This window comes from Buceros rhinoceros, unplaced genomic scaffold, assembly GCF_000710305.1.
Source record: "Buceros rhinoceros silvestris isolate BGI_N320 unplaced genomic scaffold, ASM71030v1 scaffold4730, whole genome shotgun sequence".
Taxonomy (NCBI): Eukaryota; Metazoa; Chordata; class Aves; order Bucerotiformes; family Bucerotidae; genus Buceros; species Buceros rhinoceros.
In genome coordinates this window covers 21,015-30,702 of record NW_010387758.1, presented here as the reverse complement: position 1 = coordinate 30,702, position 9,688 = coordinate 21,015, and the positions used below count along the sequence as shown (strand labels likewise).

At 44.8% G+C, this 9,688-nt stretch overlaps 1 protein-coding gene across 1 annotated transcript in view; it reads right to left on the bottom strand.

Annotated features, from left to right (window-relative positions):
- The window catches only part of RAPGEF1 (Rap guanine nucleotide exchange factor (GEF) 1), an 83,318-nt gene that overhangs the window by 53,983 nt on the left and 19,647 nt on the right, over nt 1–9,688 (bottom strand). The window lies entirely within an intron of this gene.

Sequence of the window (9,688 nt, the reverse complement as noted above, 5' to 3'; positions counted from 1 at the left end):
AATACAGAACTGCTCAACCCTTTTAAAAATTGTATTTTCATGGTTTTTTGAATATCTACAAGCAGAAGCCTCAAAGATTTGCAATCATGCCATATGCAGGCTTTCTGTTGAAATATATTTTTATCTGTTTAGCCACAAAGCTAAATAAAACTAAGCTGCCTTGTAGAGAGCAATTGAGAATGTATTTTGAGCAGAGAGCACTTTAATAAATGAAGGTCTGAATCACTCTCTAGTGATCCGGACAACCAGCAGAAGTCACCCGACTTGTCTTTAAGTACATTATCTAGAGAAGCGAGCAGTTTTGCTGTGGGTTTCATTTTTCTTTTAGATTATTTGGGAATCGACTGCACGGGCTGTAATGAGTCAAAATGACACCGTCCCATGCATGCGGCACTGCACCACCTTCTTAACATGCAGACTGCAAACAGCAAAGGCTGCTGAGTCAAATCTGGCACCCAGGAGCTAAATATCGCACTGCAGTGGAAACACCGCTCCTCATACTCAGAAATTACTTAACCGCAACTCTAGGGAAGGAACGCATGCTTGCCTTCCCCTAAGGGCTGTCTCCCTTTAAACCTGGTTTCCTGGTACCATGATAAGACTCTGCTATTAACACCTTCGCCAGAGCTAAACCTCTGGTTAGTTATGTCCTCTAGATCAAAATTTTGCATTCATCCTACTAGTGGAAGCTGCATCAGCACCAATTCTGATCTAGCCTGGCTGCAGACCTGTTCTTCACTTACATGTTTTGCAAAGATTTCTTTGCATCATAAAGTCCTGTTTAGTGCACTGAGGAGAAGGGCACTAAAAACCCTGGTGACTGCAGATAAATCTAGACGTATCAGTTGGCCTCTAAGGAATCACTGACAGCAGCTGGCACCCTAACTTAGCAACAATTTACGTCATTGCTTTACACGCACAAGGGGATCTCCAAACCTTTAAAACTGCTCTGGCTCCACAGGGTGCTGAAGGTCACCACTGAAAACAGTTCCTGGCTGCTCTGATAATGCTCTTGCACTCCACCCCCCCAAAATAATCTGCATTTGTTTCGTACACCATATAAGAATTTCTATACATGCACACACACGCACGCTTGCCAAGAGAAGTCATGGCTCTGAATTCATTTTTCAAGAACTGGCAAACAATTACAATAATTAATCTACAGGGAAATAATGGTAGCAGCAACAAATTGCGCCTGGCTCCTCCACGGGCTGCAGTGAGATCCAAAAGGCAAGTCTGAGTAAGGAAATGTTCAAAACCAACAAAAAAAGATCCTTGGTTGCTTATGGTGATAATTTTGCCTTGTAGGGACAAGAAATTTGGAACGGAGAAAGATTTCAGAAGACTTCTACTTCCTTTTCTCCTTTCCACCAGACATCTCTGCCCACCTTTATGGGGCAAGCACACAAATGGCCGAACCAATGGGTGTGCATGGTTGGGAACTTCCAAAACGAGATTTCTCATCAGCAGAGAAAGTTTCTTTCTGCCCACCTTTATGGGGCAAGCACACAAATGACCGAACCAATGGGTGTGCATGGTTGGGAACTACCAAAATGAGATTTCTCATCAGCAGAGAAAGTTTCTTCACCACCATCACCACCAACCTAACCACTGCCCTTTGCTCTCTTTACCCTTCTGTCACATCAAAGAGTGAATCATTTGCACGCCATGCTCTGAGGGGACAGAGACCTACAGAGCGAGGACAGGAGCAAGCAGCTGGAGCAAAAAAGGAACTTCTTGAAATAGTACTAATGAAGTAAACCAGCTGACATCTGCAAAAATAATAAACGTTCTTGTTTGAACAGCTCTGCTAAGTCCTGCTTTGAAGATCACAAATTAATGCAGCTTTTTACTACCATGTCTTTCCATCTACAACAAGCATTTTCCAGATCTCATGTGCTCAGAAGTTTCTGACACATTCGCAGTTAAACAAATAAGTCACGAACCAATATTGTCGTGCACTCAGTTACATTTAGCACTTAAAATAGCACTTTTCTTATTCCAAGTGCATTACAAACCTATCTTTCTCATCCTTAAGCAGTTAGGTCTTAAACTTACTCTGTAGATGGGGAGCAGGCATAAAGGTGAAGCAACTTGTTTAAACAGAGCAGAGCATGAGTCAGAGATTCCCGTACAGCATCTCCATCACCCTGCAGGCCCTTGTCCCTCTCCCATACTTGGGAAACAAGCGATGGAGCTACTGAAATGATACGCAGTGAATGCCAACAAGCATTATCTGGCATGATGGGCTTTAAGGTTTTCAAGCAGACACATCGCTCAAGAGTTATAAACAGAATTTGCACTTTAATTAATCTGGATGAAGTGGTACAAAAGCGAAGTTTCAGTGAGACAGGAAGGTATTCTAGCTCGAAGGTGTCAGTTACCTGAGCTTTTACAGAGGAAGACTGCAACTCTCCTACAAAAAGCACAACTGAGCAAGACCTCCTAGACTGGTTACCACCGCACTGGTCTGCTTTGAGAAAGCCACTTTCTTTACACTATATTCTAACTTAAAAATCTAACATGTCGCGTGTCCGTCCAGTTGAAAAGTTCAAAGAGCACAGCATGCCTTTACCGATCAAATAACACGGTAACAACCAGAGAGAAGCAGAAATCAGGACCATGGCAATGCCGAAAACGCTTCTCCTGCCCTGCTGCTCCTTCCTGCCTGTTTAGAGAAACCAAACCCTCCATGCAGCGTGGCGGCTGTTCCCGAGCTGGACAGTCTGCCCGCTGGAAATGGTTCTATTGTATTACCCTTGACTCTTCTTGATGAATAACTGCCAGTGTTTAACTGGAGTCTCTGCTCTGGCTTTCTCAGCTTCTCTTTCTCCTTTCTGGTGCACAGGAGGAGGGTACCCTGTCCTTACTTCTATGCAGAGTCCAAATATTTATGAGATGAATGGGAAAAGACAGGGTAATAAACTCAATGGAGTGATTTCAACTGGAAGGGGGAAAAAAAAATACTGTTGTACCAAAGTATCTCTGTCGCAAAGGAACCACTGACTTTCCATCCCCTCGTATTTCATCTGTCTGGATGCCCTGCTGCTGCACACAACTGGAAAAAAAGTCCCTCCAAAATTACTTTACTATGGATTTGAGATCCTTGGTTTCTGACTGGAAGTTTTAATATGTCACTCGTTTCATTGCTAATTCCATCCCCCTATTAACGAGGCTCCTGCTCTGTTGTGCTTGAATGTGCTCCAGCTGTTGAGTCACAGCCCTGCTCAGCTCTCAGGCTTGTCTCCCCCCGGCCGGCACGTGTCTGGGGTCCGACCACACACACAACACAAGAAAGCTCATGCCACGGGTCTGCTCCCAGCAGCCCTGCTGTCAGGCGTGGCTAGAGGGTTTTTTCGGCACCCCTCAAGATCCCTGGGCTGGGCCAGGGAGACCACAGCTGGCCAGGAGTTCCCAGCAGTTCCAGCAGCTCCAGCAAAACAGTGCTGCCCACCAGTTTGCTGACAGAAAGCTAAATCTGGTGAGGAAAGAACTGCAGATTTTAAACGACAGCAGATTAAAGAGGCACAAGGGAAGGCAGATAAATCAGCTTATGTGCTTGTGGGCAAAGAAACTAGGCTGCTTAAGAGAAAGCCAGCAAGTCAAAGCCCAGTGTACACGGCTGCCACAGTAAAACGGTCACTTTCCATTTGGGTTCAAACAAACACCAGAAATTAAGTCAAAACACTTGCAGGCTGGTGAATTCCACCAAACTAACCCAGCAGCAAATTATTTACTTTAAAGTCAAAGTGAAAGTTCAGCCTTTTCCAGAGCTCAGTCACAGCAGACTTTCCAGCTGCCGGGTCCTCCCCACCGGCTGTGCCTAACCAGCACGTGGTGGGCTTCAGAGATGGGAAACAACCTCCTGGCTGTTCCCGGAGCTCCTGGTCCTGTTTTTGTCACTACGGCACAGCTCAACGGCAGGCAGTCTCCAGCAGCAGGGATGGGCAGTTTAACTGTTCAACTTGTCTAGTGCTCAGATCATACTAAACAAATGAAAAATAGACTTTTTTTGTTTAAATAAAACCCCCTAAACTTCAGAATATAGCACCTTTTCTTTCCTTCACCGGACAACCTAACCCCTCCATCTTCTCTCTCTCAATGTGTTCACACATTGAAACCCTGCAGTTTTAGAGGAGACAAAGCCTTAAAAAAGGGTTTATAGATCATTTTCCAGCTTGAACAGACTCTTGTGGCTCATTAGAAAGAACGAAGTGGAGTCTAAAAGTCTTATGCCACAAATGGTTCCCTTTTCAAAGGCCATTTGGGTCTCTGCTGGATGCACATATTTAAAAGCTATCAGATTAAAAATAACAGCAGATATCTCTCCTCATGTCATAATGAAGCTATTGTGCACATTTTTAATCAACCGCTCCTGCCATTTATGCCACGGGTCCTTTGAAGGCAGAGGTGACTTATGTAATGAGTTACACAATGATGCCCATTAAAATAGCATTTGTTCCCTTGGGCTCAGCTCCATCATTTCTGGAAGACAAAAGGGAAGTTGCAAGGCTTCAGCTAAACCCTGGCTGACAGGGACTTTAAGAGTTCTGAAGCAAAAGGAAAAAAATAATGAGCTAGAGTTCAAAACGACCTTTCCGCTGAGGATGTCTGCCTGGTGCAGGACCCAGTGAGAGGCTGCAGGGCTGGGGCTCGGGCTCCTCTAGACCCAGTTCTGCTGTCAGAACCACAGGAGAACAGGCGATTCAGAACAAACAGATGGGCATCTGAGAACTTTCCATGACAACCATGAAACATCCCACAAAACAGAGGTTTTCAAAATTTGGTACAAATACTGCTAGAATTCCCAACTGTGTTCCTTCCACGCTTAAGGCAGGGGCTGTATCTACTACACAGCTGTAAGTACACAGACCTGTGGGGTCTCTGCCCTGGCTAAAGCTTTTGGGCTCTCCTGTAATGCAAACATTAAAATAACAGTGACCGACAAAAAAATCGAAGCCTTTGAGTTTTTGCTTCACGTGCTCTAACATGAAGCTCAGTCAGCCCCTCTCAACAACCGAGTTCCTCTGTAGGAGGCGGCAGAGCTGATGCAGGAAGCACCATGTGAAGCTCACCGGGTGCTGTGGGCACCAGAAGAAAGGTACTGCAGGAGCACTTCTAAAAATAATTTTTAGTGATTTTGTGGTGGAGAGCTTCTCTGTCTTTCTTGCAACAAATGTTCCAGCCTGCCAGCAGGTAGTTATGAGGATGGAGAGGAAGCAGTAGGCTTTCAAGGAAGGCTGAACAAACAGATGAGGAGGACCCCAGATACGTTCGCAGCCCTTCCACACCTGCAATGCATAACTCGGCCCTCGCATCACACAGCAAACAGCCTTCTGCTACTTTTCACACTCACTTTCTCCAGAAGTCCTGGGGATGTTTAGAAGTCTAAAAATGCTGATACGCAGCACTTGTGCTATGCTCTATGTTCTCAAAGGATGAGCTGGGATCCTGAATACAGGAAGGACAGAATGTGACAGAACAGATTTAAAATATCCCTTTCAGACGTGTAAGTACATCACTGCTGCATCACGGATGTGCTACAAAAGTGTCACACCTACCACTTCCATCTCCCTGAGTTTACTTCTCTTGACTTTGCCACTACCCCCAGAGACTGAAGCAAAGAGAATTTATTCAGAAACAAAAAAAGACCTGGTAGGGGATCCAGAAAGGAAAAAAAAATAAAGGGAGGGTCCAGTGTCAATCAGGAAGTTTGCCCACCCTAACCTTTGTACCTTAGGTGGAGCTGTTTGTAAGCTGCTCCGAGTCCCTCTCCAGGGAATCCAATTGCTAGGAGAGCCGCCAGGTTCCAGAGGAAAACGGTGGAGGAAGGGCAGCTCGAGACTCAAACAATCGTTCTTGAGCACTAAAGAAACTTTTCCTTTAACATCACGTCACCTTCGAAGCAGCCAGCTTTTGGGAGCGGAAAGACCGACTGCCCTTTTTCTTTTTTGGCAACGTTACAGTGAATGAGCATAAACCAGTGAGCATTAATGATGTGCAATGACAGCACACAAACTTCTATGGAAAAGGGAGGCTCAGTTCCCTCTCAGCTGGCCGGGCAGCACTCACTGACTCACAGGCTTCATTATTTTTAACGCCGCCCTCTGGGGCCTCCAGAGGAAGCAAAACATTTTTATTTGTCAGAGAGCACATTTTTATTTTGATTTTTTTTCTTTCTAAGCAACCATGAATGAGGCATCTCCAGCTGCAGCAACCTCATGTGGAAAGAGCTCACAGTGTTTGTGAGGGAATTGGGAAGCACAGAGGGCAACTTATCAGTTCAGCCACGTCTCCTGACTGCAGGATCAGTCAACACCATTAATTTTACGGTGCATTAGTACTACAGCTCTTCTTCCTTTCAGCTTCATATATGGAAGCAAATCTTCAGGTTGTGAGGAAGGGAAGATGCACCGGACCAAGCAGCAAGTGCAGAGCAGCTGACTGGTTCCCTCTTAGTCCTGTTTTAGCCTGAAGTATTTCAGGAGGTAGAAATCTCCTTGCAAGCAGACACATAAACTGGGAGCCTTCAGCTGCTGAAAGCTGCAGCAATGCCACCCATCAGGGAAAAAAAGAACAAGGAGAGAGTTAAACGAGTAGAACTCGCTCGTTTCCTCCAGCACACCAAAGCTGGCTTTGAGACTCCTTATGGAAAAAGATGCTGTCATTTACTGATAAGTAGCAGGCAGGATTTTTGCTCTGATTTATCTGAAAGAAAGTCGTTCCATCAGATTGGTCCCACATCGACGCATATGCTGAAATGTCGCTGTTCGCTGAATCAGTAGCAAACCTTTGTGTGGCATCTGGTGAATCCCTGGTAATTTTCCATTTAAGTTCTGATTTTGCACAGCCCTGCAAGCCCGAGAGAACTAATGGGATTACAACACTGGTAACAGGACTCGTAACTTCCCCTGTGCCAGAAGCACTAAAACAACAAGAGAGTCAAGTAGCCTTCAACTCAACATGACCCATGTGGTCCATCCTCACCCTGCTCTACACATGAAAACCACCAAGGTTGTTAACTAAACATTTAATTTTAAATGGAAAAAAAATCCAGGTATGAGGCACAGCCTCTCCATTTCTTCAGCAAACAGCTCTAAATGCAGAAATGGCAACAGATGCAAAGCCATCGGTTGAATTTCCCCGTTCACCAAACATGACTTAATATGGGGTCGATGGGCATCCCCACTTGTCTAACAGGTTTATAAGGATATAGTCATGACAGTGACTCAGACATCCAAAAATAAAGCCCTGCAGGCACAAGTTTGCATGCACACTACCTGAGTCACTCCAGGCTGTGGGGAGTGTGTGAGCGAAAGCTAATTAGTTTCATTCACTACTGCCATGGCTGAGCAAAAAACCTTATCACTGACCTCCACTGAAACTTTTTATCCCCTCCCCTCATTTTATTTGAGCACGTTTGACTCTTTCTACATTGAAAAACCTTTGCTAGGCTTGGGTTTCAGTCGTATGGCCGTCAGCTTTGAAAGTCAGACCTGAAAGATTATATACCCGATGTTGTTGAAGCTGTTTATCCATCTCCAAGGTGACAGAATGTCGTCACTGGCACTCTGCAGAATGGCAAGCAGAAACACATTATTTTAGATGCTTCAGGGAAAAGCCTAATTGCTCACAACCTGCGTACAGGTTCAATAGCTGAAAAACAAGGTTGTAAATGAGGGTCTTGCCTTTGCATCTGCCTCATGGCACCAGTTTTGAATGGGTAAAACTCAACCCTCTTTCATCCTTGGAGAGTAACCTCAGCTTTCATTCATTAGGCGATGGAAAAAGAGAAGCTGACTCAGATCTGCCTGACACAATTTCCAGTTGCTTTGGACATTACTAATTATAGTCATCTTTATTTTTGACTGCTGATTACAGACTCTTTGCACATTCAGCCTAAACTGCAAAGCTAACCCTTCTTTTCTAGTAGGCTTGGGAGGAACCTTATACCTTGCCCAAAAGCCACCGCCCACACTTCTGAGCTGAGCACCAGAAGTAAGATCAAAACATGGAAAGCATTTGCTTAAACATGCTCCATTTTATTTCCTTCTCTAGCAAGTACCATAGATTAAGGGCAACAATCCAGGTGAGAGTGTGATGTAAGCACTTTTCCATGCCTGTTAAGAGATGAGCTCACTTCTCTGCAAGGCAGCCTCACTTCTCACTGTTCTGACTAGCACTGTGTCCTCGGGGCCCAGATGCTGAAAAGCAGCTATTTTGTTCAATAAGATTAAACATGTCTGCACAACACCAGTGCTCCACGCTGGGGGCTTGCACCCCTCCAAGAGAAAGAAAAATTAATTTCAGGAATCAGACAAGCACTATCTGCTAGAGAGGCACTGCAATACCAGTGTAAACTTTCCTCATATTACTTACTCTATAAACCAGGGCAGCACAGGAGGGCTATGCAAATCACCGAGCTCGGAAGTGCTCCTACCCTGCTGCCCCAAAGGACCAGCTCTCTATCTCCAGGTACACAGACAAGCGTGTGTGTGAAGTGATACAGCAGCACCAGAGGTGTGAAATTTCTGATGTAATCAGGTCAGAAGCTGCTTTTACTTTATTGTTGTGCTGCTTACATAAAGGGTTAAGAAGCTGCAGGCCATATCCTCAATTCCATACCCTGTTCTATATCTGATAGGATCTGCAACCAAACCACCAGTTTTATTGCCTGCCTACAGGCAGTAAGAAATTTTAGTCTTCTATAAGCACACTTTGAAACATCAGTGCCTCCAGCAAGGGGAAACAGAGATGTTAATTGAACTGAACAGCCCAGGAGGGAGAGGAAATACTAACCCTGGTCTTTGTTAGCTGTAGGAACAGCACATCTCTAGACCATCGTGGCAGGAAACTCAAGGTAGCTTACGGAGTCTAAGTGGGATGTCTACCTGTCACTCCACTGCACGTAAACATTAAAAGTTACTTAAGCAGTAAACAGTTATTTGTGACAGCTTTCTATCTTATCCTGTCCCTCACGCCTGAATTAAAGTCTCCTGGTTCCATTGCTCCCACAGTCAAGAGAAGGCGGCATACACTATGAACACCTGCAGTTCTTCCCAGCCTTCTCAGCAAATCCCAGCTTTAAAACAAGTAAAAAAACCGTTAAAGATACAGAAGAATGAACTTCTACAGCAGCAAACCCTGGCAGATCTGTACCAGCATCAGCAGAAACACAAAGAGGAGCTGAAGGAATCGTGCCATCTGTAACACAACTGAGCCTACTGAAGGCTTGAGGCTGCAGTATTCGGAAACGGTCACTGGAATTTTACTTGTTCAGTCAACACTGAAGAAAAAGCAGCTATTCCTCAGTTATTCCAGAATGCTGTGTAGCTAATGCAATGACAAGTTTTCAAACTCAGGTACAAGGGGATAGCAGTGCCTCATTTCTTTGGAGCTGAATTCTGTGCTGGCATGCAACGTTATTTCTTGTATCACCCTGGTTATCTGTGTTTAAACAGTTACTCTTTAATGGAAATTTCCAAAAGTGGGCCCTACTAAGAATCAGTTTCTATTTTTTAATGAGCTTCCAGTTTACTGACACAGGAAGCTGGCCTGCCTTCAAGAAGAAACACCTTCCACGCTAACATACAACAACTGGGCCATAGCTAAAGGGAGCTAAGCTGAGGCTGCATTTTACCAAAACCAAAGCTGAACCTTATCTCAGCATCTCTTTACAATCCTGCTG